Consider the following 9,218-nt stretch of genomic DNA (forward strand, 5'->3'; position numbering starts at 1 on the left):
TAAACTTAATTCAAGTATCTAACTAAAAAAGAACTTAAATACCAAATTTAACCAAGTTCTAAACCTAGATAGATTAACTTAGTTGAGTATTCATTAACATACTATTTAATATAAAATTTTAAATATATCTAATAACGTGTCGCCTTCATCCTTTCTTTTAATTTTTGTTTAGTCGGCAGCGGCACTAATCTTAATATTAATTATCGATTATTAATGATTATTATTTTTCTTGTTTATTTTCATATTATGTCATTTGTTTTTCTTTTTTTCTTGAGTTTTAAAATTTTAAATAATATTTTCTTGTCATTGTGACACGTTTTTCTATCTTCTTGTGACACATTTTTTCTATGCTCTTGTGGTACGTTCTTTCCGGTTTTTGCTATTTTTTCGCATACATTTACGGTCGTGTTGGTGCTCATACAAATATCCTCACGACATTTGTTTTCTGATTGGTTTATTGGTTGTCACGAATTTTCAGATCCCTTATTTGATAAAAGGTTGTTTGTTGATATAATCAGAATTGTGTAGCGAAGCAGCATGTCAAATTTTTTGGTTCGCTCATCACTCTTTTATCACTTTGTAAAAGTGTCTCGTTCAACAGATACAACAAATTTTATGTAGGTTACTGGTTTCTTTTTATGTTGGACGTCATTATCAAGGGAGTGTTTCATTTTTCCTCGTATCTTTGCGTTTAATATTTTTATTTTATGTATGAGTTCCTTGGTGACTATTGTCCTCATTTTTCTCTCTATGTTTGGGTACGTTGTAGTTTTAATTCATTCCATTATTTTTATTAATAAAATCTAGTTAGCATTGTTCAAACAAAAATATCATCAATATTTTAGAACAAATATTACCTTATAATCACTTTAAACTATAAAAAAGGCATATGCAATCTCATTTGATGGATGATCTATAAATACCTTTCAACTGTCTACGAGACCGATGGTATGTACTTTGCAAGACTTGAATGGGCTAAAACAAAAGGATTTGCTCTTTTTCTTATATGATTTTTGTGTGATCTTAAGTGATTGATTTTTTGTGTTAATAATTATAGGAAAATGTTCTTATTGTGTGTTTAAGTTTACGGTCGTGGTTGTAAATTTTCATTGTAATTTGGATATTTTTAAAAACTAGTTGTTTTTATCTTGTAAAAAATAGTTAAATAATTTGATTGACAAAAATTTTAATTCAGTGAGCTAAATAGAACAACCCATATAATTTAGTGAGTAACTATATTGTCACGGGCCGTGATATTTGGGTATGGGATATTGACGCAAGTGTTTGCTAAAGAGGTTCTATACAGAGTGTGGGTTTGTCAAGGCCACCAGACTTGGCCCATCATTTGGAGAATGCTGTGGAGCCCGTACATATTGGCCGTGCAGAAAATGAAAGTGACATTATATTCGAAGATGATCACAGGAGCTCAGTAAATATAGAAAGAGATAACAAATCAGGAAGATAGTGTGGGGAATCTTACCATATCCAGTGTAAACACCTATCCAAGGAAAAAAATCCTACTAATGGATGTAATTAGATAGGATTGGGTTGGGTTCCCTTGATTTAGGGAATCTTGTATTGGTTGGGTATATCTTAGCCGTTGATGTAAACAGATCTAGGTCATTGATTGAGATGGAGCTCAACTATAAATAGAGAGTCTCTCCTCCTCATTTGCATTCATTCATACATTCTATTGGGAGAGACTAATAAAACTCTTAGGCAATTACTCTAGTTCTTGTGTTCTTTATTTTATTTTTGATTGTTGTCTCTCTTGGTGGTTAGGAGTAGCCATACTTTTGTTTCCACTTCCACACCATAGTCCAACCTTGGTGGCTTGGAGTAGCCACGTTGGTGTTAAAGCTTCCGTATTCTAGAAGCCTTGAGGGATTGGTTTCAATCTTGGTGAGTTTGTATGCTCACTAGGCTTGGGTAAGGCTTACTTAGTCACAAAGAAGACCTAGAAGTGTCAAGAAGCATCTAAGGTCACACGTCCTGTCAGATTTTAACTCTGATATTACGATAGTTTGGGCTTGAAAGTTCTGAAGGTGTGACAATATAGTTTACTCAAAAAATAAAAATAGAAAGAAGCAGCAATTAAAAGGGACAGTTGTGTTTGCAGGAAGTCCTAGGGGATGGTAGATGAGACTAAGTGGGGGATCATGCATGTGAGATTAGCTAGCCTCTCTCCCCTTTGAATTCCTACTAAGATCCTTTGATTTCAAAATAAACTCTTTGTTTTTCTCTCTCTCCCCCCCCCCTTAATTCTTAAATTTTAATGGCGATCAATGGTTGTTAACACGAACATGCACATGCACGTGCACGTTGTACCCTTTTCCACCTGCAGAAGTAAAAAATGGTTGTCCCTTGTTCCCATATATAATGGGGTAAGGGGGAGGTAAGATAGTAGGCTACCCCCAACACTAGGTTGAGAGCAGCTTCCGTAGGAGACCTCCAAATTATGAAATGCCCTCCATGGGACTCGATCCCACGACCTCAAGGTTAAGAACCTTGTGCTCTACCACCTGCAGAAGTAAGTGTTATTTAATACATATATGTGTTCACTTTAAAATTCGAAAACTTTTATATTAATTATCTATTGTGTTAATGATGTTCATCATAAAATTTTATTTGTATTTGTCTCATACGAAAATTTTCTATTATTGATACATATGTATGTATTCATGCTAAAAATTATTTATGATCCTCCACTATCTCCTTCAAATCCCCCTCCAAGACGTAATGTGTCACCCACGAGTCAAGGCTCCTCACGTGTCCCCCAAGGGGTACCAAATTGCAACAACACTCAACATGCTTAGTTGAAAACCTTTGTGGGTACTTCCTCCGTTACCCTATCTTGTTCATTTTTCTATAACTCAACTTTAACCTCAAACGCATCATATCAGTTCTCTTTCAAGGGGGGAGTTGCACCTTCATGCTTTCTTCTTCCCTTCTTCTTTGCTTCGTCTCTTTCATTCGTTTCCAGCAAAGAGAGAGAGAGATTAAGTTCAGAGGTTCATACTGGTGACTGATTTTTCCATGCCATGCTTGTCAAGTGAGCAGCCTTTTGCGGGTTAAATCCTTTCTTTCGTTGTCTGTTCGACCTTGAACACATCTATTCAATATTTAATTCACTGATCGTGTTTAATTCTATATACTCCTTTTTCATGATCTTTTTATCTTGAAGTAAATGTTGATCCCCATGTGCACGAACATCTAGGTAATTTTAGGTTTGAACTTTGAATAGAGGAATGCATGGTGTTGGTTGGTTGGTGTGGATAACCTTGTGATTTTCCATATATTATTAGCTACTACGGAAGCTTCGCCTATATGACTATAAGGTGCAGGCGAAGCGGTTACCAACAAAAGGGAAATTCAACTTTCATGCACTTAAAAGAAAACAGATGATCACACAATAAAAAATAACGATAATTAGATTGAATGAATACATTACTTTCTTAGGCTGCAATTTGCTTCTCAGAATCTCAGGTATATGGATCCTATGTATGTATGTGCGTATGTATAAAAGTATGTATAGGATGGTAAGGTTTAAGGTCGAACTGATGGCGAATGTGAGGTTTGAAGCAAGAGGCTATCGATTTGACAAAGGCTTTGCATGGAATTCAGCACCGCCAAATCCTAATAGTAAAACCACATGAAGCATGTTGCCCGAGATTAGGTGCGATCTCTCTCTCTCTCTATGTATGTGTATATATATAATCTGTTAAATTGCATGGAAAACGCAGGTATCGATGGCTTGAAGCTGGCAAAATAAGAGATTGACGCATAATTTTAAATTAGATGATGAATTTATAAATTTTTAAGAGAAAATAGATTATCAATAATATCAAAAAAAATAAATTTATATTTTTCAAAAGATATTTTCATCTCTCCATCCACATACTAAACATGAAGACCGGGAATTATTTATACGTAGCGAGAACTATTCAAGACTTATATGATTGGATGGAACAGGTTAACATCTCCCATAGATTCATAGAGGGGAACAAAGTTGCCAATAGGTTGGCAAAGTTAGGTTTTTAACGGCATTTTTTCAGTCATATAATTGTGTTTTTAAGAGCAGTTAAAAACTTTTGTGGCTTAAAAACAAACGCCGCAAAAAGAGCCGCGGAGACAACGCAAAAAGAGCCGCGGAGACAAACGCCTCTAGCGGTCTTTTTTCAAAAACGCCGCTATTTATCTTCTTTTTTTTGGCATTTTGTCCCAAAAATCGGCTAAATATTCTGACATATAGTAGCGTTTATTACCAAAAACGCCGTTAAACTTATGTTATATAGTGGTGTTTTTGTATAAACACAAATTTTTGATTAATATAATTTACTTAAATTGGTAATATCGTAAAAATCCTTATTAGCCTTCCATTTGCTTATTGAACTCTTAATTGTAGGTAAAATACTCGCTATATAAACCACGTTGTAAGAAATTAGCTTCCAAATAATTTAATTTACAAAATACAAATTCAAATATCTAATTAAATTGTTTACTACCTTTCAAAAAATGAAAATAAATTGTTTACTTTCTAAAGAATAACTTAAAAAGAAAAGGTTATGTAATACAGGAGGAAAATGTGTGTTTTAACAACTTTTTAACTAACAACAATATTGGAAACATTTGGTAATATGTTACAAGCTAAATGAACTAATTCAATTAAATCCCACAAAAATTATAAAAATCAGGAAAACTAATAAATGAAACTTTTCTCTTCCGATTATTCCCCACCAAAAAATTTGATCTACAGTACGAACGTGCAATGGTTCTTCATTATGCATATCTATCGACAGTGTATTCGATTAGGAAATGTCGATGCTTAAGAACCCAAAGTCATGGAAATTTCTAATGAGTAATTTAAAAACTTAAGATGCTGACCTGAAATTTTTACTTCATGATGATACAGTTTCAATGGCACTACCTAAGGGCCAAGCAGGTTCAACGAAGGAATTCCAGTATTTCACTTTCGTCACCAATGTAATATATTGGTAGAGATCAAGTCCTGTCCAAGAAAAAAATATAGGATGGGTTAATGAGAATCCTAAGATACTTATGAAGTACGAAGTTCATAACTTGAATTCGATGCCAAAATTATAGGCTTACCAAATCCATCAACAAGTAGGGTGTACTCGTACACCAGATCCATGCATATATATGGCAGGTTATTCTTGCCCAAATCTTTATATGTTGTTTTAGCATATGTATATTTGGTTTGACAAGCACGTTTAGCAGCGTCTGCAAACGAATGAGGCTGAACTTTTGCAATAGGATCACTTGCTTTAATAAAACCGGCCTGTATTCATAAACAAATTAGTTAGAACGGCTAATCAGATTGTTCTGTAGTTTGTTTCAAGCAATACAATTCTCAATCATGCAAACACCTCAGCAGCTCTATCAAAGAAAAATGAAGCAACAAACAGATTCTTCTGTCCATCTCCACCTCCGCCGTTCCATATGCCACCAAATGTGCACTTCATATGAACGCATGAATCATTTGCTTTAAGGGCCTTGAGAGTCACCCTCCTGCATTCTTCCATACTTGAACCAGATGACAGTGCGGATGCTTTATATTCTTCTCCTCCATATTGATAAGTACCTTAGAAAGATGAAATGCCCAATATGTTAAGTATTGAAATGGCAAATATTCTGCCCAAGGAAAGAAGGATGTTATAACTCCTTGGACTATTCCATTATTCAGAGCATTCAAAGTGTAATTTGGAATAGAGAGATGAACTACAATTTTGAGTAGAGTTCATTGTTTGGTTAATTGCCGAAGATTACATTTTCACTGATCAAAGCACTAAACTTTGTAGAGTTCATTGAATCCGTATATCATGTTTGCCATATACAGCCCAAAATAATTAAAAGAATAATCTTTATAGAGTTATAGCTGTGACCAAACAAATTCAAACATACCATCAAAACCCTCCAAGATACAAGGGTTCCCAGACTCTTCAGATACCTTCAAAATTTCTGCTCAAGCTGCCAATAAGCCATAGTGCAAATAGCTGTTCACAAAAAAGTCAGAAGTATACAAGTAAAACATATAATTAGAAATCTCAATATAAATATGTTCTCATGGCTCATGAGACTACATAATTATATGACTGAATGGAGACACAAATAATAAAACTGACCACTAAAGGAAACACAATCCATTATTTCAAATCACTAATAGAATCCTAATTTGTCAAAATAAGGGCACCTGTGAACATAAAGGTGATACTTTGATCCCTTCAGATACATTTCATTTACATAACTGTCCTGGCCAGCTGGTAAACTTGGAGCCCTTGAAGCAGCATTCTCAGAGATGGTATATGTCGTTTGAACAGATCCACCACCAAGATCAACTATGCCAACAGTGTCCCGATATGTCCTTCTCAAATTCCCTAAAAGGTAATTTATAGTCACCTACAAAAGAAGAAGGTTCTTAACCTTGAGGTCGTGGGATCGAGTCCCACGGAGGGCATTTTATAATTTGGAGGTCTCTCGTACGGAAGCTGCTCTCAACCTAGTGTTGGGGGCAGCCTACTATCTTACCTTCCCCTTACCCCATTACATATGGGAACAAGGGACAACCATTTTTTTTTTTACAAAAGAAGAAGGCAGTTAAGAAAGTCAAAATTAGGTCATTAAAGGACCCGATCACCGGCTGAATACCTTGTCCGATCCACCTTCTGAGATCGTTAGGTTCCTCTCGGATGATGACCTTGGTGTACTGCTAAGTTTGAGCATGGTTTTTCTAGCTATTATTTTATAGCCTTATAAGAGCCATGCCCTCCTTTATTGTACCAAAAAAAATAAAATATTCACCAGGTATATTTAATATTTCAAGAATTTATTACTTATTGAGCAACTTTTTTTTTTGTTATACAAACGGATTAAATAAGCTAACCACTTTAAAAATATTCAAATTAAAATGAAATGTAACTAAAAACATGAATAATGTATAGGATGGATATGAGATATGGATCCGATGGATTCTGGTCAAGTTAGAATAAAATCTCGATATTTTTATTATCAAATTCATATGTGACGGGATTTCGATGAGTATGAGATGAGATTTTATTATACTAAAGTAATTAATGATTGAGATTTGGTCAAGTTCTCCACTGTCATATCCCCATATATTTATGGTGGTTAAAAGTAAGGTTGTAAAATCAGGTAATCGGAAAGGTTTCAGTCGGATCTTGGCAGGTAGGGTAAAATCGGGTACATGTTAACTCAAGTTGATTTGACACCAAATCCAGATCGGGTTCATGTCAGGTCAAATTAGTTCGGGTTATTTTCAGGTTGATTTGACACCAGATCCAGATTGGATTCAAGTCAGGTCATTTTCAGTTCGGATCGATGCCAGTTCAGGTCCGAAGCAGATAAAGACCAGGTTAATTCAGGTTCGGGTGGACTTCAGTCGGATCTCGTTCAGATCGGGTCACATTATTGACAGATAAAATTCAGGTCGGATGTTTACCGGATACGAATTGAGTTCATGTCAGGTTGTTTTTATTTTTGGATTAATTATTTTGTCATATTTCGTGATTGTTGAATTGCAAGTTGTAATTGTATATGATTTCGAGTAAATTAAGAGAAAAATAAATATTCATGGATCAATTTTGTAAAAAAATATAAATTTAAGGACAAAATTGAAGAAATGTAAAATTACAAATAAAATCTTAAAATATAAATTAAACAACACACATAGGTAAGGGACTAAATCGATATAAATTTAAAATGTGAGGTTTAAATTAATATAAAAAAGGATTAAATTAAATACATTTAAAAAGTTATGGGCCAGTTACAAAAATATAAAGAGAAAATCGCCTCAGTGACCAAAAAAAAGTTATAATATACGATTTTAACCAACTTTTTTTGGATTTGCCAAAATGACCAACAAAATCGCAACGCGAAATAAAAATCGCAACGCGATCCCCAGAATCGCAAATCAGTTTCCAGAATCGCAACGCGATTCTTGAAAATCGCGATGCGATAGTACAAATTCGCATTGCGATTTTCCATAATCGCAACGCGAATATGAAAATCGCAACGCGAACACATAAATCGCAACGCGTATCCGTAAATCGCAACGTGTATCCGTAAATCGCAACGCGTATGGGTAAATCGCAATGCGTATCCGTATATCGCAACGCGTATCCGTAAATCGCAACGCGTATCCGTAAACCGCAACGTGTATCCGTAAATCGCAACGCGTATCCGTAAATCGCAATGCGTATCCGTAAATCGCAACGCGTATCCGTAAATCGCAACGATAATCCGTAAATCGCAACGCGTATCCGTAAATCGCAACGATAATCCGTAAATCGCAACGAGAATCTGTAAATCGCAACGATAATCCGTAAATCGCAACGAGAATCTGTAAATCACAACACTGAAATTTTGGGTATATAACACTGAAATCATAAACTAAATCCCTAAATCGCAACTCATTCCATCTCCATCTATCACTCTCTCCGGCGACATCCGTTCCTATATCCAACGACATCCTTCCCCATCCGGCAACAGGTCTTAGTTTCGCATCTCGTTTGTTTAGTTACAACCATGAAATCATCTAATGTTGATCATGTTTGGATAGATTTGTGTTTTGGAGGGTCATGGGATAATGTTAATGGTGTTTTACAATATATGCCTTTACCCATAAATCTTCAACTAAAATTGTCTTTACAAAAGTTAACTTATGAAACTCTAATGCTACGTGTTTCAAATAAATTGAATTTAGAGCCCCTAAGTGGATTTAGGCTATCTTATCAGAGAAATGGTAAAGTTTATTTGTTAACCGACAATGAAGATGTTGAACGATTCATTGCTTACATTAGTGTTTCACAAGATGATGTTACATTGTATGTTGTTGAACCTAGAAGTAGTATTGTTGGGTCAGTAGCGGGTAGTAATCAACTAAGTTTTTCTCAAAACCCACAACCTTTCTCTAATCCAAATCCCAATCAACTTTCAGCACCAAATTCCGGTTTTCGTATTGACCAGTTAGACGATGATGAGCCAACAGAAAAAATTGTGAGTACTAGTCAGTATTCGAAATTTGGTCTTGGTCAATATCCGGACTTTGATATTGGTCAATACACGGATTTTGATGATGTTTCAGAAGAAGAAACAGACCATGCGTGTAATGATATTGATATTGGTCAATACCCGAATTTTGATGATGAAACAGCCGTTGCCGAAGAATGTAATGTTGATGA

At 35.0% G+C, this 9,218-nt stretch overlaps 1 pseudogene; it reads right to left on the reverse strand.

Annotated features, from left to right (window-relative positions):
- Window positions 1–4,898: 4,898 nt before the first annotated feature.
- On the reverse strand, window positions 4,899–6,741 carry LOC120134308 (annotated as a pseudogene).
- Between the last annotated feature and the right edge of the window lie 2,477 nt (window positions 6,742–9,218).

The sequence above is a fragment of the Hibiscus syriacus genome, unplaced genomic scaffold (genome assembly GCF_006381635.1).
Source record: "Hibiscus syriacus cultivar Baekdansim isolate YM2019G1 unplaced genomic scaffold, ASM638163v2 tig00110597_pilon, whole genome shotgun sequence".
NCBI lineage: Eukaryota > Viridiplantae > Streptophyta > Magnoliopsida > Malvales > Malvaceae > Hibiscus > Hibiscus syriacus.